Consider the following 22,129-nt stretch of genomic DNA (forward strand, 5'->3'; position numbering starts at 1 on the left):
AGATACAATGTTATTCTCTTAATCAGAAAAATGTGGGTTTACAGGAGGAGGCTTAGGGAAACTGAAAGGCAAAACTCATCGCAGATATATGCGTGCAAGATAACAAGATGAACAAAGGATGGTTTAAAGTAACAGTAAGACCGCATAGAAGAAAAAAAGCCTGATAAAACAGGAATTGGAGAGCTTTTTACTTTGACCTATGGTCTGGAATGTTTCATGCAGCATTGTGATCAGATGCTCCTTGAAACAGGTCCTCTCCTGAGCAAACTCCCCGGTGATTATTCACCCAAAAATCCACTCCCCTATCCAATGCCATGGTACCTGACGCTGAAATAAGAGATTTCCCTGTTCAAATATTAATTTCGGATCTTAATATGATTATAGGCTTAGAAAATTCAAGAGGATCAACCACAACAAAATTAACAATAGGAAATTAATGAAGGATCAAACTCAAAATAAACCCACCAAAATTGTGAGATATCCTAAGGCCATGTAGCATCCTACGTTTAATTGCTCAGGGTTCTTGTATTCTCTGATGTCCCCTCTTTCCAGCGTCCTCGTCAGCTGTACGGTACCGTGATCGTGACAGTGGTGACTGCCACTCACTCAGTTCCAGGGACCGAGCTACACGAGGTATATTATTGGTCACAGGTAACCTTAACAATGTCCCGGAAAGCCTTACCTTCAGTTTGTGGCCTAGAATACTCAAGTTTAGCGGGGCTAAATGTCTCACACACTGTTGCGTGTACAGTAAATGGAAAACCTGGATTTCAGCCACGTCTCTCTGGATACAGAGTCCGTGCCCTTCAGAAGGCACCTGTCCTGGGCACATGCCCATGTGAACGTCGGCCACACGATGAGCGGGGGCTTGGGCCCGGCCCCCCCACCCTCTATGGGGAATGATGGCAGGAGGTGTGTTGGTGCGAGGGGTGGCTTGCAGAAATGACGTCAGCTACACAGAAAATGCTAGAACTACTAGCAAGCCACTTCGGACCCTGTGAATCGGAGCGCACAGATCCACCAAGTCCAGCTACGAGTAGGGATGATGTCTTAGCTCCCAGAATAAACGCTCCCAGCACCTGCCCTAGAGTTTCAACGGGTGAAAACGCACACTGCTGCTTCAGCCGCCTAATTCAATGTCTCTCTGATGATGATCAGCAGTATTTACTCAGAATGTTTCTCCATTTTATTTTTGTCCTCACCCAGCTGACATTCTATTTTTCACTCATCTTTATTTAGTTTCTTTCACATTTTGTATTGTTTTATCTGGGTTCTTATTTTTATTCTCACTTTTATACCCATTTTAGCAGGACAGAGATGTTCTACCCTTTGCTCTCTTTAGAACTGGCTCTCCGTCCTCACTGGGGTTGGGTTTAGGATCAGGCTTGGTATCCAGCACACCCCAACTGTGGGCATGTTGGCAAAGGGCTCCGGTTTCCAGGGCTGCACCCCCAGTGGGCTCGCGGCGTTGCCTCATGCAGAGGGATGAGGTGTGGGGCAGGGAAGGACAGGGGGCGGTACCTGGGGACCTTCATTTTTCTCTCAATTTAATGAAGGGAAGGGATGAGCGGGGGGGTAGTAAAAGTCTCCAGCAGGTCACCTCCATAGAGAGCTGTGCATTTTCACAATTACTTTTAAAACAGTGACTGTATACAGGAGAAAACTCCATGTACCCCACCTACCCCCAAAAAAACATAAATTTATATTCTTAAAAATGGGGTCTGCTCATGAAAAGGTCTCACCATCACTAATCATTCAGGGAACACAAATCAAAACCACATGAGACCCCACCTCACACCCATTAGAATGGCCACGATCACATCAAACACACAAAATCTCAAGTGCTGACAAGGATGTGGAAGAACTGGAACCACTGTGCACTGTGGGTGGGAAAGCAAGCTGGTGCAGCCACCGTGGACATCCGTGTGGAGGGTCCTCAGAAAGACAGACACAAAACTACCAAATGATCCGGCAATCCCAATTCTGAGAATATCCCCCAAAGAACTGAAAGCAGGAACGTGAACAGTATTTGCGTGCCTGTGTTCGTAGGAGCCTAAGTCGGAAACAACACAAGGTGCCCGCTGACGAAAGACAAGATCAACAACACGTGGTGTTACTGAGCCTTAGAAAGGAAGGAGGTTCCGACGAGCACTACAACCTGGATGGACGTGAGCACATGATGCGAGATAAGCCAGACACAGAAGAGAACTGTAGGATTCCACTCACGTGAGGTTCTTGGAGCCGTCAAGTTCACAGAGACAGAAAGCAGATGGTGGGTGCCAAGAGCTAGGGAGGGGAACGGGGGTTACCAATTAACAGGGACAGAGTTTCAGTCGGGGAAAGTGACGAAAGTGTCTGGAGATTGATGGTGGTGATGGTTGCCCAGCACTGGGAATGAACTCAATGCCACTGAACTGGACACCTAAATATGGTTTAAAGAGGTAGGATGTTAACCTCTTCGGGTAGCCTCCAAACACAAATCTGATGCAGGCCTAGCGGGGACTGCAATGTGGGCAGGAAGTCAAGATGCAGTCGGTGGGAGAACCGACGCTGGGGGAGGCCCGGCGCGGTCAGCTGGGGGGAAGGGCGGGGGGGGGGGGCGGAGAGGCACCAAAGGCAACACACCTGGGGACGGAAGACGCCAAAGGAGGGGCGGGGAGCACAGCACTGAGTGTCACAGACCGGCTGCTGCCACCTCCCACATCACTAACCTGTTGGACTCTGTGAAACCACTGTCGTTAAGGATTCGGGAGGGAAAGACACACGTGCACACACTCACACACACAGACGTGCACACACACATGCCTGCACACTCATACACACACATACATGGAGTTTCATGCATGCACTGTGCACCTGCACACTTGTACACACTCACAGATTTGTGTACACGTGTGTCTGCAGACACGCACATACACGCAGATTCATGCATGCACTGTGCACCTGCACACTTGTACACACTCAGATTCATGCACACACGTGTGTCTGCACACTCACACGCACATACATGCAGATTCATGCATGCACTGTGCACCTGCACACTTGTACACACTCAGATTCGTGCACACACGTGTGCACATGCACACTCGGACACACTCGTGCACACACACACAGACACAGACACACACAGCCTAACATGTCTGTGTGGCCAGCAACATCCTGCTTTCTATTGGATGTCTCACAGGCAGGATCGAAACAGGCTGACCTGCACTGGGGATGAATCCTAAAATGACACTTTGCAGACACAGCTCAGTGGAAGCCCCGGAAACAGCCTTGCCCTTTGCCCACCTCGGTCTCAGCTGCAGATCGCCTTGTCCCCTGGCCCTACATATTCCGGAACGAAGGGCGACACGGCGGAGGCCATCGGGAGAGAGGGGCTCTCCGGCATCGGACTTGCCAACATCACTGCTTCCCACCAGTGCCAAACGCGGGCCTGAGTCACCTCGCCGTCTGGTGCTCCCTGGGGGGAAGGAGTTACTCCACAGGGAGACCCCTGGCAGGTCCGCCGGGACCGGTCCATCAGGGCCAGCACCCCCACCCCGGGACAAATGGACGTGCCGTGCCTCCTGGGGAGGACACACTGCTCGGTGCCGCTGCCCCACGTGCAGAACTGGGATCCAATCCCGCGGAAACCTCACACCCAAACTGAGGTGTTCTTCAAAAACATCGGGAAAGACGAGGGAAGTCTAAAGCACTATTTCCAGATCTATGGAGAGGATTCTGAGAAGACAGAAGTCCACAGATGGCATGACTGGCACAGCTGACCACTGTGTAACAGCTCATGCTGTGGAATCAAAGCAAAGCGTGTCGATCTCCACGGTCACACCCATCACCCTAACACACGTGGCACACACACAGAGAAAAGGACCCCGTGCGGAGACGGAGGCAGAGACGGGTGTTGCATCCACACCCCACAGAGCGCCAGCGATCGCCAGCAAGCCCCCAGACGTGGGGGGACAGGGACAAACTCTCCGGCACGGCCTCAGAGGGAACCAAGCTGCCCCACGCTGACCGCGGACCTCCAGCTCCAGAGCGACAACGTGAAAGGTAAGTGCCAGGCCATGTGGGCCACCCGGTCCCTGGTTGTTCACGGCGACCTGCGCGGGCTGAGCCAGGGACCATTTGGGGGGGCTTCGGTTTCTGCTCAGAATGAAACGGAGGGCGGGCACGGGGGAGCCGTGAGCAGAGGAAGGCTGTGACCGGAGGGACACGGGATCCAGCTTCGGGATCAATAAAGACCATAGAGGGAGGGGCGAGGAAGAAGACAGAACAGCGGCTCGGGCCAGGGCGGGGGCAATGGTGCGGGTGGGGCGCAGCCGGACTCCGGGTATTTCTTCAAGGCGAGCCAGCAAGAGCTCCTCCTGGGGGAACGTGGGCCTGAGCCTGGGTGGCCGGAGGTCTGGGGAGGAACTCGAGCATCCCGTTCGGACAAGAGGAGTCAAGGTGTCTGCAAACATCCAAGCGGCACTGACAGCCGGACAACGGGTCGCACCAGCTGTGGGTCGTGAAGGCGCTGGGTGTCGTGAGTCACTGGTGGGGAAGTGGGACCCGGCATCCAAGCGCGCCCTGGGCACCCCAGCTCCAGGCACAGCAGAAGGAGGGTGTCCGGGTCCAGGGCCGGCTGCCTGTCGGCGGCTAAATACCATGGAAGTTTCCTTATCTGACAGGGGATATGAGGGCAGCCAGCACCCCTGGTCTGGGGGCTCCCCGGAAACGGGAACTGAGGACTCCCCGCTTCCGTGTCTGGCCGTTCTTCCTGCCCACTCTCCTATGCGCTCATCCTGTGTGCTTCAGCCTCAGGCACGGGGTCCGGAAGACCAGTGGCTCTTCCCACCTCCTGCCTCCTTAACGCCTTCCCCCAGCTCCCTGTGCACTCAAACAAAGAGCCACCGGGCCGCATAGGGCCCCAGTGGCCTACAATTCATGCTCCTGCCCACCTGTGGGGACGGACGAGGGGAGGGAGAAAACAGCCACGGACCCACTCTGACCGCTGCCCAAGAAACGTGCCACCACCGGGCATGTCAAGTCTCAGAGATGGGCTCCAGACACCCGACTGGTCCCTCCTACAGCAGCTGGAGGGCCGGCAGAGCGAGTCCAAGCTGCCCAGAAGATTCACTACGTGTGTCCACACGGTCTGCCCCACGCTGGGTCGCCAGCTGCCGGGCCACGTCAGCACGAAGGGGGAGAACCAGCGTCTCAGGAAACCCAGGCCTCACACCAGTGGAGCCCCACGCCACATGCAGGGGGACCCAGAAAACCCCCTTTGCTAACAGAACGGAAGCCCAAGCTGAGGCGTGCGTCTCTCCTGCGACCTCCTGCTACGTGTAAGAGCTTCACACAGAACCGCGTGATCTCAAAGCCCATGGAAAGAGGCGGAAATCCAGCCAAGTGGCCTCCCCTAGGTGGGAAGGAGACTGAACACTGGAAGAAAGAGGAAAACGAAATGTCTGTGTGGCGAGAACACTCTTCTCAAGAATAACTTATCACCGACAGGATATATAATCTAGAGAAATATGAATAAATGGAGAATTTGTTTATAATTGGCAATTAATACAGGCTCATTATGCTAATCCAAGAGTTAGGAGGAGGCCAGGATTGCCGTTAATGACTTACAATTGGGTTAATTTGAGGCTGCTCACTCCTTCCCCACAGAGCAGGACAGCCGCTGGGGGTGCACATCGCGTAGGTCAGGTTGGGGCAGTGCCACCTGAGGGACAGAGGACAGGAGAGGGGGCCGGTCACAGGAGTCGCGGAGCTGGCGCTCAGCCCAGAACACAGGCGTCCACAACTTGGCCTGTGGCAACAGCCCACAGAACCCACACAGTGATGCCACGTGTCGGGGCGAACGGGCTTGGAATCACAAGACCCTCCCAGACCTCCCTGCAGACAGGCGCCGGGGTCTGCTGGGGAGCTTTGTCATTCTCTGGAAACTGCCTCTCATGGTGGGGGGTTTATTAAAATCATTGGTTCAACCAACTAACATTTGTAGGTCCCCCAAACACAGCAGGTTATAGGTGCCCGCACAGGCCTATCCACACAGAACGCCAACAGCACGCAGCCATCACCCTGACCGCACCAAGCATTCGGGGACCCCTCACACACCCACCATACCATGTCCTCAGCAGCGCGACCGAGGAAGCCGGCAGCTGCTGTGTGTGCAAGATCCAGCCAGTCTCAGAGCTGGTCAGCGTCTGAGCCAGGGTGGCGGACCCCGTGGCCACAGAGCCTCCCCACCTAGAACGTGAATGCCTTCAGCAGGCAGCATCGCGTCCCCCTCTACTCGTGTTCCCAGAGCAGTCTGCGGGCGAACTAGGCCATCAAAGAAATGAAGTTCGGTCACGCTCAGTTCGGACCGCCAGGCTTCAGAAGATTCTGCTCAATGTCCAGTGGGCAGTAGGAATATGGGTCTGAGTGGGGCAAAGAAGCGAGTCTAGAGCTAAAGATTTCAGGGTGAACTAAGGTACAGATTGTAGTTAAAGACAGAAGAATGTAAAGAAAAACTAAAGAAGGCAGAAAACAAAACCTGAATGCTTGTTTAAAAGCTTGCCATAACCCCACCCCGAGGCCACTGGTCCCTAAATAGCCTGACCTGTGCATTCTTTCCTCTAGTAACACAGATCCTTGTGTTTGTGATGACAGAGAAGTGGTATTTTTCCTGCTCAAACCCCAGATTTTGAAAAGAACATTAATGGAAGCAAGGCAAATTATCGTCTTTAAAACAAGAACTTCCAGAATCTAGGATTACATTTAAAAAAGGCAATGGTATGTCATGCTTATAACATCCCCTCTGGAATCCCTGAAAAAGACAAAATAGAGACTTCCAAGCAAAGAGAAGACACAGACAAAGGCCACCAGCACAGCTCACCTGCCCCCGGGGGGCAGTGACACCGAGCTACACACCCGTCTCCACATGGCGGTCGAAGTTATCATGCGCGAGGAGCAGGGGAAGAGGCCCAGCATGGGACAGGAGGTCACACGATGCCTCAGCATTTCAGAAAAAGGGAGAACTCCAACCTGCTAACCCCCTGCCACAAAGATCAGAAGCTGTCTCATAAACGCCGTGGCTAGGGTCACCAACAGTCCCTCTGCAGCTACATCCCGCAGCCTTTGGCCCTGGCCTGGCCCAGCAGCATTTCACACTTCAAATGTGCCCTCGGCGCCGGCTACTCTCCACCCGCCCTCTGCCTCCACACTGGGGTCCACGGAGCTTGTCACTCGCCGTTTTTTTGTGCTCACTCTTCATGCTCTCCCCAGCTGAGGAAGCCGCTCCTGACTCTGCCTCAGTCACTCAGCCCCCCACACTCAGCCAATCCCCACACCCTGTCAATTTTGGTTCCTAAACATTCCCAAATATCACTTTTCCCCATCCCAACTGTTTCCCCATATCAGATCACCAACACGCCTCATCAGATTCTGTAGCAGACTCCTCACTCACCTTCTCCTCCATCCTGGAGGCACTGCTCCTCACCTCCCTGCCCCTCCGTCCAATTATGCATCCACCCACTTACTCACCCACCCACCCACCCATCCATTCATCTACCCATTCATCCACCCACCCACCGGCCTATCCATGCATCCACCTATCCCTCCATCCATCTATTCCCCCATCCACTATCCATCCATCACCCATCCATCAATCCACACACCCATCCATCAATCCCCACACCCATCCATCTATCCACACACCCATCCATCTACTCATCTACCCATTCATCCACCCACCCACCAGCCTATCCATGCACCCACCCATCCCTCCATCCAGCTATTCCCCCATCCATCACCCATCCATCAATCCACACACCCATCCATCTATCCATGACCCATCCACCCATTCATCTACCCGCCTACCAGCCTATCCATCCACCCACCCATCCCTCCATCTATTCCCCCATCCATCCATCATCCATCCATCACCCATCCATCTATCCACACATCCATCCATCTATCCACGACCCATCTACACATCCATCCACCCATCCATTTATCTACCCATCCATCCATCCATACATCCACCCACCCACTCATCTATCCCTCAGGCCATCCACCCACCCATCCTTCCATCCTTCCATCCTTCCATCCTTCCATCTGGTGGTCATAACATAGTCAGTGTGCACCACCTAAAGAGAAGTCTTGTATCTTTTCCTACAATGGCTCCTCACTGATGGTAAAGTACAAACTCCTCAAAGTGATAGACAAGGTCCTTCACTGTCACTTCCTGCCATCTTTCCACCCTTGCTCTCCAAGCTTCACACAACGAGTTCATCTCATTCTCAAGCAGGCTGTGCTCCACGCCTCTTACCTCTGTCCACTGCTCCACACAACCAGTCACCAGGTGCTGTCCTGACACCCTGAGCCCTTCTAAGTCAGCTTTCAGGTCTTAGCCAAGTTGTGACTTTCTCGGGACGAATTCCCCAGACCCCTCACCCACCCTACCCCAAGTCTAGAGCAGTAACAGTGTCAACCTCAGAGCATTTCTGTGGGCATTAAATAAGATTCTGCCTGTCAAACACTTAGCATAGTTCCTGTTACATAAATGTTCAAAACCTGCCAGTTGTCAAATACTCCTGTGAGTTGCTCCATGAAACCAAATATCCCATCGATGAAACCTTTCCCAACCCCACAAGATGGGCTTCCATAGCATCTACACACACCCCTGACACAGACCCTCTCACACTACACATGTTCTATCAGTGTTTAATCTGTACCTCCCTTCCACTAACTCAGGCCCCTCAAGAACAAGGCCTGGCACGACTCCTACCTGGAACGTAGGCATCAGCGTGCACACAATGAATACCCATGTGTGCAACTGTTCTCGCGGTCACCTTCCAGAGGCAGAAACAGGCTTGCAAACGTTAAGAAATGGACCCACACTTACCTTGTGATTAAATAAATCCACCCTCTGACCAACTCCAGTGCACAATGCACTTCCCAGGGATAGGAGTTTGCTAAACCAAGGAAGAGTAAAGGGTATTCCAGCCCCAAGAAAGGCATGTGGAAAGTCCAGAGCCTTGAAAGGGCAAGGTGGGGTGGGGGTCAGAGTGAAAGTCTGCACGGCTGGAGTGGGGGGCACGTGGCAGGGCCGAGGGAGGCAAGACCAGGGATGACACGGCGTCTGCCTGAAGGGCCTTCATCCACAAGATGACGGCTTTCTCCCCCCACACAACTGGGGGCCAGCAGAGCCATGAAGAAGGGGAACTGGAAAGAGGAGGGTGTGGAGGGAGACCAGTGGCTGGCACAGGTGACCGTGGTGAGGAGCCAGGGCAGGGCTGATGCAGCGTCGGATTCAGAGACACAGGTGCAGGGACGTGGGAGGGGAGGGCAGAGTCGGAGGATGCCACTGGGTGGGAGAGGAGATGAAAACTGATGGTCAGATCACACCAGCAGGGCGAGGTGGGAGGGAGAGGATGAGGCCGCTCTCACATGTCGGGTCTGAGGTGCCTAGCAGGTACGGGGCACAGGTTCTGGACCTCAAGAGAGCAGTTGGCTTGGGGTCCATGTCAAGAGCCCCCAGCGCACGGTGGATGAAAAGCCTTCACCAAGACCGTGAACCAGAGGAGGGAAAGAGCAGGGAGGTGGCGCTCACACGGGGCACATACATGCATCAGGAGTCGCTCAGCAAATGGCAAGAAAGGGAGAGGGGGAAAGAAATCTCAAGGTCAGACTGAAGATGTCCTTGAACATTGTATCAGGAAGTTGCAGCTCTTTTAACTGAGTTGCCTAACCCGTTTTTACATAATTCTGTACGTCTAAGCTGCTGCCTCTAGTAAGGGACAGTCTGTGAGCGTGAGCACACACCACCGTCAGCACGCGGGCTCTGTGAGGTGCGTGTTTGCGGAGTGACAGCGCACATCCAGGGAGGAAGCTCGTACGTCTGTCCACACTCATTTCTGACCGGCTCTGGAAGCTTCCCTGGTCGTGGCGCAAGGCGCCGTGTGCAGATGCACACGCAGAGGGGACGGCCCCATCTGGGCCAATCCAACCTCGTCCAGGAACACAATGGCGAGAACACCCGCTGCAGCAAGCTTGCTCTGACATTCCCAAGGCAGAACTCACCTGCTTGCCCTGACCATGGTGTGATGTCACCATTGGCCAAGAGCGAGCACGAATGGTCTGCCTGGTGAGATGCGCGACCTGACACGGGTCGGAATCAAACGGTCATCCACGGCGCGGGCGGTGGGCAGAGAGGGAGGCGACCAGTGACAAGTCACAGAAAGGGGAGACGGGGCCTGGCCCCGAGCGGCTGCGCTGGGCCACAGGCACGCAGAGGCCCAAGGGGAGATGCAGCCTTGGGCAGTGGGGGGTGGGGGGGTTGCCCGGGGAGCAGTAAGGACCACACGGGGCACAGATCATGGGGCATCCCAGAGAACACAGGCGATGGCAGCCGGGAGGGCCGGTGGGGTCTGGGGGCTCAACCCCAATAACCCAGCCTGCGCCAGACGGGAAGACACCGAACAGTTTCCGAGGGAGGAGAGAGTAGGTGGGTCTGTGGTGGCTGCCGTCACGCTGGGGCCGGTGAGGGGACAGGCCAGGCGCAGGGGACGGAGCAGGAGGCCGGCGGACTGGCTGCAGCTTGGGAGGAAGGACAGGCCGTGGGAAGGCGGCGGCTGGGACACATACTAAGAACACAGGGAACGGATGAGATGCAGCTAAGCCTGACTTGGCTTTAACCTGAGTTTTTAAAGTAACGGCACATAAATATTCGCTGGCTTATTCCTCATCTCCCTAACAAGACACAGTGTCTAGCTCGACACCCGTTCTCTCAGAGCAAGGGTTTTCCGTTGTTTCAAACTTCAAATCAGAATTCTACTCTGCAGCCAGCGCGACACTAGAGTCGGGGGCCCGACATCCCGTCCGTAACGTCACACGGGAGCCGAAGGGGAAAGCAGCGGGAGCGGCTCTGGCGTGGGCGGCAGGCCAATGGCCGCGGCACTGACGGAGAGCGCTGGGAACGAGAAACGGTTCGGGTCAGGCGCCCGTGGACGCCGCGGTGCGGGAGGGAGGTAAGCCTCCGTGACAGGCAGCCTGCACCCTGGGACGTGGCGCTTACAAGTCTGGAAGCTGGGGAGCTCGCGGCAGCCACGGACCTCACGGAAGCTAGTGAGGGAGCTGGGGTACTCGGGGGACGGAGAGGGCTCACTTACGCGGCACCGCCACCAGGGGCCAGCTGCTGGAGGGACGCCCGGACCAAGAGCAGGCAAGCAGCGGTCAGAAGGGGCAGCAGACGCGGGGGGACCGCGCAGGCCGAGGGGAGCTCCGAGGACGGGGCGGTCAGCGGGCTGGGCACTCTAGAGAGGCACGAGCACGGCGCCTGGAGAGTCTCCGCCGGACGTGGCGCTTCGGAGGCCATTAGTGACCACAGCAACACACTTACAGTTTAATTCATCAAAATGTCCTTTCCTGATGTAAAGTTCCAGGCTTCTGAGAAGGTGGTCATCAGAACTCGGGAAACAGCAGCTTCTCGTGACCACAAGGTCACACGGCAACATGTGCGCCTCGTGGGCCCCCCTGGCCAAATCTGGGACGTCATCTTGAACATCGAAATAAATAATGACGGTAATGAATGACAACCCACCGGATAAGCAAGAATTAAAGAGTCCGTATAGATGTAAATAAATAATAAAGACACGGGGGGACAGACATCTCTTCCCTACAGTGGAAAGCCCACGTTTGTCTCGGACATATGTTCATTATGCTGTGTCCTATCGTTACATCAACAACACCTCACACCTGAGTGACAGACACAGAAGAAATGAGGGGGTTAGAAAATCACCCAGAGGTGCTGGAACTGAGGGCAGACGGCGAGCGAGGAACGGAGTATGTCCACAGGTGCGATTACTAAGTACACAGAGCACAGTGTAACTTGCCAGTAAGGCAGCCTGGGAGACAGCACCCCAGCCCAGGGCTCACCGCCAGCACGCGCAGGGTCCCAGCAACCAAGCTCAGGCCTCCGCGCGGGAGACACAAGACACTTTAGCCACAGCCCTGCCCCACATGCAGAAGCCCCCGGCAAATCCAAAGAACGTCAAGAAAGCCCAGGAAAAGCTGTGGACTGTTCCAGATTGAAGAGCACGAAAGAAACAAGATGCCGACAGGCACGTCCTGGTCCTGGGTCAGGGCTGGATAGGAAAGGGAACAGCTCTAAATGTCAGCGGGCGTCACCTGGGCTTACACCAGTGCTGCCGAATCCCCCGCCGCATCCAAATCCCAGCACGGTATGTCAGAGCTCGCCGGCCAGCCCCCTCCTGGCATCCCTGGTCCAGCAGGTCTGGGGTGCAGCTGAAAATACACATTTCTAGCAAGTTCCCAGGAGATGCTGCGGCTGCTGACCCAGGGACCTCACTTGGAGAACCACCGGATTAATAATATGACTGGGTCGGGACGCCTGGGTGGCTCAGTCGGGGAAGCGTCTGCCTTCGGCTCAGGTCATGGTCCCGGGGTCCTGGGATCAAGGCCTGCGTCGGGCTCCTTGCTCTGCGGGGAGTCTGCTTCTCCCTCTACTGCTCCCTCTGCTTGTGCGCTCACTCACCCTCTCTCTCTCTTTCTGGCAAGTAAATAAATTCTATAAAAAAATTTTTTTTAGGGGCGCCTGGGTGGCTCAGTCGTTAAGCGTCTGCCTTCGGCTCAGGTCGTGATCCCAGGGTCCTGGGATCGAGTCCCACATCGGGCTCCCTGCTCGGCAGGAAGCCTGCTTCTCCCTCTCCCACTCCCCCTGCTTGTGTTCCTGCTCTCGCTGTCTCTCTCTCTGTCAAATAAAAAAAAAAAAAAAAAAAAAAATCTTAAAAAAAAAAAAAAAAAAAAAAAAAAAAATTTTTTTTAATTAAAAATTAAAAAAAATAATATGACTGGGTCAATGTTAAATGTCCCCATGTTGACAATTACAGCATATGTGTGTGAAAGAAGAGCTTGTTCTTAGTCAGTGCACACAGGGGTAGAGGGGCCTGACTCAATCTCAAACTGTCCGAATAATGCATGCATGCATGTGTGCATATGTGTGTGTGCATGTGCATGCATGTGTGGAAAGAAAATGATAAACAGCACGAACTGTAAATGATGAACCTAGCTAATGGGCATGCAGAAATTTAGTGGATGACTGCGGCTTTTAAGACTGAAATTATATCAAAATTTGCCAAAATTATGTAAAAATAAAATTCCTCCCTTCTGCAGCTCCTACCAGTGGGGAGACCTCACTAACAGGGATTCTAAGTGTGCTTTTGCACACCCAGCACGGCATATCAAGTGCTCCGTGACACGCAGGAACCCCAGCGAGTCTAAGAACCCCTCAATCTGGGGCACCTGGGTGGCTCAGTCATTAAGCGTCTGCCTTCAGCTCAGGTCATGATCCCAGCGTCCTGGGATCGAGCCCCGCATCGGGCTCCCTGCTAGGCGGGAAGCCTGCTTCTCCCTCTCCCTCTCGCCCTACTTGTGTTCCCTCTCTCGCTGTGTCTCTCTCTGTCAAATAAATAAAATCTTTAAAAAAAAAAAAAAAAGAACCCCTCAATCCGTAAGCAATGGGGTGTGTGCATGCCTGTTTCTGCTGAGAGGGTCACTAGCTTTCAAAGGAAGAGCACTGAATTACAGTGTCCACAAAAACAGAATCACAGCATCACATAGGACAGAGACTGTGGACTCTGAGCAGAGAAGCCCTCCATCCCTCTCCACCCGATTTGATTCGGCGAGCCCGGGCTGCAAGGCCGGCCACGCCGTGAGACTGCTGCACATGTGTTCACGGCGCTCACCCTCTCCGGCCAGTGGGGGCCCCGGCCCTACTGGTCGTTAAAAACTTGGAACCACCATCCACCCTATAAGGTGCCCAAGGAAAAGAGCAAAGGGCTTCCTCTCTCTACGGAGAAGTCCACACAGCTCAGCAGAGGTGTGGTGCGTGACAAGTGCATGGACACGGAAGACTCTGCTGTCCCAGCGGACTCAGGCGGCCGCAGGGTCCGCACACAGTCTGGCTCCCAAGTCCGCTCCCTGAGGTTCTCCTGGTTGTGCCTTGGACAGAGCCGGAAAGGGCCAATGTGTCATCAGCGCCCCTGCACTCCATGTCTTCCGGCAGAGGCGAACAGCAGATCCTTCTCTAACTCCTGGGGGCTGCCCCAAAGACCCCGGATCTCCAACACCCCCTCAACACCCCAGCACAGCGTGTTGTAAGATAAGCGCTTCTGTGTAAAGGACCACGCGTCGCCGTGGCGGCCTTCCCGACAGGGCACCTGCAGCCACCGGCGGCAGAGGGGGGCCAGGGGAGCCCGCCTGCACGCGAGGCCACGCGAGGCCGCCATCGCCTGGTGGCTGCACGGCAGGGGGAGCGGACACTCGGGGAGGGCGAGTTCTTAGTCTAGCATCGATCTCCACCTTAACCCCCCATATTTACACACCATTAATTACCTGCCCTGTTATTTTGCTGCGACGAGTGAGAAGAGAAATCCTGCTACTGTTTTATGGACATGCAGCCTGGTCCCCATTCCCCACAGGGCAGTAAATTCTGCCACTTTCCGCTGGGGATGTGACAGGGGCAGCACGCGGGCCGAGACAGCCCTTTCGTTTGCGGCAGGGAGATTTACGGCAGGAGCGGCGGCACGACGACATGGGTAGGAAGGCTGGACAGGAATGAAAGGTGGGGTGGGGGTGCTGCAGGGCCCAGGCTAGAGGCTTCCAAGCATTCCGGTGCTTGGACAACCTGAGGGCCGCTCTAGGCCCTCTCTGCCCTGAGCCGCTTTGCCCTCCAACAACTCAGACATCATTGGACGGGTTATTGGAGCCCCACTCTGTACCCACAGGGACATGTCACAGGCTCCTCCCACATACGCTTGTCTTCAGCTGGTTAGACTGGTAACAGAAAAGAAAGTCTGACATTGAAAACAGTTTTTTTCCAAAATATCTCCTTCCTATAAGGGTGGGGGGGAACATAGGTTTTAGGAAAATATGACTTTAGAGCCCAAAGGGGCGCTGCTGGCTGGAGCACCCCACACTCCCTTCACTCAGAAGACCCTGGGGACCCTGTGTCACACCTGATTCTGGCACTTTCTGATGGTGGGACTGCAGGCAAGGGCCGCCATCCCCTCATCCACGACACAAGGTGACAACAGCATCTTCTTCCCCGGTTACTCTTGCAGATGAAAGGAAAAGGCATTCGGCAAAATGCCAGGTGCACATTAAATGCTCAATAAACGTCAGCGATCTTTCATAAACTGGGCAGGACTGCCCACACGTCTGTCCATCCCTCCCTGACCGTGGCCACCTCTCTAGTTTCTAGAGCTGAGCAGGTGAAGTGCCCCAACCTGCCCCACTGCAACCAGGAGACTGTCTACCGTGCAACACCCACCTCTGACCGTGACCCTACTTCCCTTGGTCAAAAATCCGAAATCTTAACAACCAAGGTTTCATTTGGGGCGAGAAAGCTCTTTTTCCAACGCCACCGTAGAGAGCGAGGTAGCTGTGGGCAGAGGACTTGGACCCAGGGCCCAAAAGAAGATGCCCACCAGTGGGCCCTGTGGACAGCCCCATGCCTGAGCCTCCTCGGGAGCCACAGGAGGCAGTTGTTGGGGGTGGGAAGGGCCGAAGAACAAAGAGGGAGACTCCGCCTCACTCCCCCATCTGTGACGAGCACCTCTGGTTCCAGCGTGCTCCGGGTCCATAACCTGGCCCTCGTGTCGCTCACACCATCTCGCGAGGTTTGGGATGAGCGACCCTGGTCCACAACACACACTCATCACAGAACATCTGCCAAGGACCAGCCCCATCCAATGTGGGAGCCACCAGCCACGTGTGGCAACTCAAGCTTGACTGAGCTAAAATTAAAACTTCCGTTTCTTGGTCACACTGGCCACATTTTAAGTGCTTACCAGCCAGCACTGGACAGCAGTCAGCACCGTCCGAACACCCCCGTCGCCACAGAAAGCTCCACCAGACAGCACTGTTACAGACCCATAAACCCCCCAGAAGCACGTGTGACAGGGTGCCCGGCTGGAGGGACGTGGGTGGGTAAGCAGAACGATGGTTGTTCTGTTACAGGCAACACAATGGCACTAAATTCCTATCTTTCAATAGTTACCCTGAATGTAAATGGGCTAAATGCCCCAATCAAAAGACACAGGCTATCAGACTGGATTAAAAAACAAGACCCATCGATATGCTGTCTGCAAGAGACTCATTTTAGACCCAAAGACACCTCCAGATTGAAAGTGAGGGGGTGGAAAACCATTTACCATGCTAATGGACACCAAAAGAAAGCTGGGGTGGCAATCCTTATATCAGACAAATTAGATTTTAAACCAAAGACTGTAATAAGAGATGATGAAGGACACTATATCCTACTTAAAGGGTCTATCCAACAAGAAGATCTAACAATTGCAAATATCTATGCCCCTAACATGGGAGCAGCCAACTATATAAGCCAATTAATAACAAAAGCAAAGAAACACCTCGACAACAAAACAATAATAGTGGGGGACTTTAACACCCCCCTCACTGAAATGGACAGATCATCTAAGCAAAAGATCTACAAGGAAATAAAGACTTTAAATGACACACTGGACCAAATGGACTTCACAGATCTATTCAGAACATTCTATCCCAAAGCAACAGAATACACATTCTTCTCTAGTGCCCATGGAACATTCTCCAGAATAGATCACATCCGAGGTCACAAATCAGGTCTCAATTGGTACCAAAAGATTGGGATCATTCCCTGCCTATTTTCAGACCACAATGCTTTGAAACTAGAACTCAATCACAAGAGGAAAGTCGGAAAGAACTCAAATACATGGAGGCTAAAGAGCATCCAACTAAAGAATGAATGGGTCAACCAGGAAATTAAAGAAGAGTTAAAAAAAATTCATGGAAACAAATGAAAAGGAAAACACAACTGTTTAATATCTTTGGGATGCAGCAAAGGCAGTCCTAAGAAGAAAGTATATAGCAATACAAGCCTTTCTCAAGAAACAAGACAAGTCTCAAATACACAACCTAACCCTACACCTAAAGGAGCTGGAGAAAGAATAGCAAATAAAGCCTAAACCCAGCAGGAGAAGAGAAATAATAAAGATCAGAGCAGAAATCAATGAAGTAGAAACCAAAACAACAGTAGACCAGATCAACGAAACTAGGAGCTGGTTCTTTGAAAGAATAAGATTGATAAACCCCTGGCCAGACTTATCAAAAAGAAAAGAAAAACGAACCAAATAAATAAAATCATTAATGAAAGAGAAGAGATCACAACCAACACCAAAGAAATACAAACAATTATAAGAACATATTATGGGCAACTATATTCCAGCAAATTAGACAATCTGGAAGAAATGGATGCATTCCTAGAGATGTATCAACTACCAAAACTGAACCAGGAAGAAATAGAAAACCTGAACAGACCCATAACCAGTAAGGAAATTGAATCAGTAATCAAAAATCTCCCAAGAAACAAGAGCCCAGGGCCAGATGGCTTCCCAGGGGAATTCTACCAAACATTTAAAGAAGAATTAATACTTATTTTTCTGAAACTATTCCAAGGAATAGAAATGGAAGGAAAACTTCCAAACTCATTTTACGAGGCCAGCATTACCTTGATCCCAAAACCAGACAAAGACCCCATCAAAAAGGAGAATTACAGACCAATATCCCTGATGAACATGGATGCAAAAATTCTCACCAAAATACTAGCCAATAGGATCCAACAGTACATTAAAAGGATTATTCACCACGACCAAGTGGGATTTATCCCTGGGCTGCAAGGTTGGTTCAACATCTGCAAATCAATCAGTGTGATACAATACATTAATAAAAGAAAGAACAAGAACCATATGATTCTCTCAATAGATGCAGAAAAAGCATTTGACAAAGTATAGCATCCTTTCTTGATTAGAACTCTTCAGAGTGTAGGGATAGAGGGTACATACCTCAATATCATAAAAGCTATCTATGAAAAACCCACAGCAAATATCATTCTCAATGGGGAAAAACTAAGAGCTTCTCCCCCTAAGGTCAGGAACGTGGCAGGGATGTCCACTATCACCACTGCTATTCACATAGTACTAGAAGTCCTAGCCACAGCAATCAGACATCAAAAAGAAAGAAAAGGCATCCGAATCAGCAAAGAAGAAGTCAAACTCTCACTCTTTGCAGATGATATGATACTTTATGTGGAAAACCCAAAAGACTCCACCCCAAAACTGCTAGAACTCATACAGGAATTCAGTCAAGTGGCAGGATATAAAATCAATGCACAGAAATCAGTTGCATTTCTATACACCAACAACAAGACAGAAGAAAGAGAAATTAAGGAGTCGATCCCATTTACAATTGCACCCAAAACCATAAGATACCTAGGAATAAATCTAACCAAAGAGGCAAAGAATCTGTACTCAGAAAACTACATAATATTCATGAAAGAAATTGAGGAAGATACAAAGAAATGGAAAAACGTTCCATGCTCATGGATTAGAAGAACAAATATTGTGAAAATGTCAATGCTACCTAGAGCAATCTACACATTTAATGCAATCCCTATCAAAATGCCATCAATTTTTTTTCAAAGAAATGGAACAAATAATCCTAAAATCTGTGTGGAACCAGAAAAGACCCTGAATAGCCAGAGGAATGTTGAAAAAGAAAAGCAAAGCTGGTGGCATCACAATTCCGGACTTCAAGCTCTATTACAAAGCTGTCATCATCAAGACAGTATGGTATTGGCACAAAAACAGACACATAGATCAATGGAACAGAATAGAGAGCCCAGAAATGGACCCTCAACTCTATGGTCAACTCATCTTCGACAAAGCAGGAAAGAATGTCCAATGGAAAAAAGACAGTCTCTTCAACAAATGGTGTTGGGAAAACTGGACAGTCACATGCAGAAGAATGAAACTGGACCATTTCCTTACACCAAACACAAAAATAGACTCCAAATGGATGAAAGACCTAAATGTGAGACAGGAATCCATCAAAATCCTTGAGGAGAACACAGGCAGCAACCTCTTCGACCTCAGCCACAGCACCTTCTTCCTAGAAACATCGCCAAAGGCAAGGGAAGCAAGGGCAAAAATGAACTATTGGGACTTAAGATAAAAAGCTTTTGCACAGCAAAGGAAACAGCCAACAAAACCAAAAGACAACTGACAGAATGGGAGAAGATATTTGCAAGTGACATATCAGATAAAGGGCTAGTATCCAAAATCTATAAATAACTTATCAAACTCAATACCCAAAGAACAAGTAATCCAATCAAGAAATGGGCAGAAGACACAAACAGACATTTCTGCAAAGAAGACATCCAAATGGCCAACAGACACATGAAAAAGTGCTCAACATCGCTCGGCATCAGGGAAATCCAAATCAAAACCTCAATGAGATACCACCTCACACCAGTCAGAATGGCTAAAATTAACAAGTCAGGAAATGACAGATGTTGGCGGGGATGTGGAGAAAGGGGAACCCTCCTACACTGTTGGTGGGAATGCAAGCTGGTGCAGCCACTCTGGAAAACAGTATGGAGGTTCCTCAAAAAGTTGAAAATAGAGCTACCTTACGACCCAGCAATTGCACTAGTGGGTATTTACCCCAAAGATACAAATGTAGTGATCCGAAGGGGTACATGCACCCCGATGTTTAGAGCAGCAATGTCCACAATAGCCAAACTATGGGAAGAGCCAAGATGTCCATCAACAGATGAATGGATAAAGAAGATGTGGTGTATATAGACAATGGAATACTAGGCAGCCATCAAAAAAAAGACGAAATCTTGCCATTTGCAACGACATGGATGGAACTAGAGGGTATTATGCTAAGCAAAATAAGTCAGAGAAAGACAATTATCATATGATCTCACTGATATGAGGAATTTGAGAAACAAGACAGAAGGTCATAGGGGAAGGGAGGAAAAAATGAAACAAGATGAAACCAGAGAGGGAGACAAACCGTAAGAGACTCTTAATCTCAGGAAACAAACTGAGGGTTGCTGGAGTGGAAGGGGGTGGGAGGGATCGGGTGGCTGGGTGATGGACACTGGGGAGGGTATGTGCTATGGGGAGCACTATGAATTGTGTAAGACTGATGAATCGCAGACCCGTACCTCTGAAACAAATAATATATGTTTAAAAAAAAAAAAAAAGATAGTAGGAAGGGAAAAATGAAGGGGGGGTAGTTGGAGGGGGAGACGAACCATGAGACTATGGACTCCAGGAAACAAACTGAAGGTTCTAGAGGGGCGGGGGGTGGGGGTATGGGTTAGCCTGGTGATGGGTATTAAGAAGGACACGTTCTGCATGGAGCACTGGGTGTTATACGCAAACAATGAATCGTGGATCACTACGTCAAAAACTAATGATGTAATGTATGGTGATTAACAAAACATAATAAAATAAAATTAAAATAAAAAAAGAAAAGAACAATGGTTGTTCTGACTGTCCTTGCCTTCTCCTTCCTCTCACAACTCATCCCATCAGAGTTTAATCAGACTCTACACACCGATTTGTGTGTGGTCACAAAGCCGGTGGAGTGTCCCGGGTCTGGCACAGGTCAGGAGCTGCGGGCAGAGCGGACTCTGGTCATATGTGGTGGCTGTGCCCTGGGCCCTGCTCCTGCCCCAGGGACACCCGGGCTGCGCTCCCAAGAGCCTCATCAAGAGGCCAACGCACGCCCGTGCTTCACGTACAGACGCTGTGACGGCCGGGCCACAGGCACCCCAGTTTGTGTCCGAGATGGCGCCTGTGGGAATTGGGGGGCTGAGTGAGGCAGCTCCCCGTCCCCAGAGTGGGTGGGCCTGGTGTGGTCAGTGGAAGAAAGAGGGAAGCCGTGCCGCCCAACTGCTGGGCTGGGAGGCTGGTCTCTTCCCGCCTTCCAGCAGGGATGGGAATACCGGCTCACCCTGGGTGCCAGCCTGCCGGCTCTGACCGGGGCTTCCGCCATGGGCTCCCGGGGCCCCTCGGCCTCGTCCGCGGCCTCCACCCCTTCCAGCAGATCCCTTCGTACAGACACCCTCCCCGGCAGCTCCGCTCCCCTGGAGACGGCGAACCACTGGCACCGCAGTCAGCGCGTGCTGCCCGATCGCTGGTGTGGGCGCAGGCCAGGGGGAGGCTGACCCTGCAGCTTCCTCCTGGAGGCCTCGGAGCCCTGGGCAGCCCGCAGCAAGGGGCCCGGGGCCACTGTCAGCACCTGGACCCCACGGGAAGCACAAACACGTGTCCGCCAACCTGCTGCCTCCCCTCGGCTGACCCTAGCGCCCTCACCTGCCCTTCCTCAAGACAACAAGCAGCTGGCCACGTCGGGCCAGGGGGAGGGGGAGGCAACAGGGAGGTAAAGGTGGGGTCAAAAGGGGAGACCAGGGTCAAGGGGAGAGGCCGGGGTGAGAGGAAGGAGGCCAGGATGAGCGGGGAGGCTGGGGTGAGGGGGTAAGGCCGGGGTGAACAGGGGAGGCCGGGGTGAGCAGAGGCTGGGGTGAACAGGGGAGGCCAGGGTGAGCAGAGGCCGGGGTGAACAGGGGAGGCCGGGGTGAGCAGAGGCCGGGGTGAGCAGAGGCCGGGGTGAACAGGGAGGCCAGGGTGAACAGAGGAGGCGGGGGTGAATGGGGGAGGCTGGGGTGAACAGGGGAGACCGGGGTGAGCAGAGGCCAGGGTGAACGGGGGAGGCAGGAGTGAACGGGGGAGGCCAGGGTGAGAGGAAGGAGGCCAGGATGAGCGGGGAGGCTGGGGTGAGGGGGTAAGGCTGGGGTGAACGGAGGAGGCCGGGGTGAGCAGAGGCCGGGGTGAACGGGGGAGGCCGGGGTGAACGGGGGAGGCCGGGGTGAACGGGGGAGGCTGGGGTGAGCGGGGGAGGCCGGGGTGAGCAGAGGCCGGGGTGAACGGGGGAGGCCGGGGTGAACGGGGGAGGCTGGGGTGAGCGGGGGAGGCCGGGGTGAGCAGAGGAGGCCGGGGTGAGCAGAGGCCAGGGTGAACAGGGGAGGCCGGGGTGAGCGGGGGAGGCCGGGGTGAGCAGAGGCCAGGGTAAATGGGGGAGGCCGGGGTGAGCAGAGGAGGCCGGGGTGAGCAGAGGCCAGGGTGAACAGGGGAGGCCGGGGTGAACAGGGGAGGCCGGGGTGAGCGGGGGAGGCCGGGGTGAACGGGGGAGGCCGGGGTGAACGGGGGAGGCCGGGGTGAGCAGA

General features: G+C 52.9%; 1 long non-coding RNA gene across 2 annotated transcripts in view; it reads right to left on the reverse strand.

Moving 5' to 3' along the window:
- The window catches only part of LOC144381549 (uncharacterized), a 381,367-nt gene that overhangs the window by 349,578 nt on the left and 9,660 nt on the right, over positions 1 to 22,129 (reverse strand). The window contains exon 2 of one of the 2 annotated variants that reach the window (XR_013446826.1): positions 5,614 to 5,707. The exons of the other annotated variant lie outside the window; for it this stretch is intronic. This is a non-coding gene — a long non-coding RNA (uncharacterized LOC144381549). The remainder of the gene's footprint in view (positions 1 to 5,613; positions 5,708 to 22,129) is intronic. 2 annotated transcript variants of the gene reach the window in all.

The sequence above is a fragment of the Halichoerus grypus genome, chromosome 4 (genome assembly GCF_964656455.1).
Source record: "Halichoerus grypus chromosome 4, mHalGry1.hap1.1, whole genome shotgun sequence".
Lineage (NCBI taxonomy): Eukaryota > Metazoa > Chordata > Mammalia > Carnivora > Phocidae > Halichoerus > Halichoerus grypus.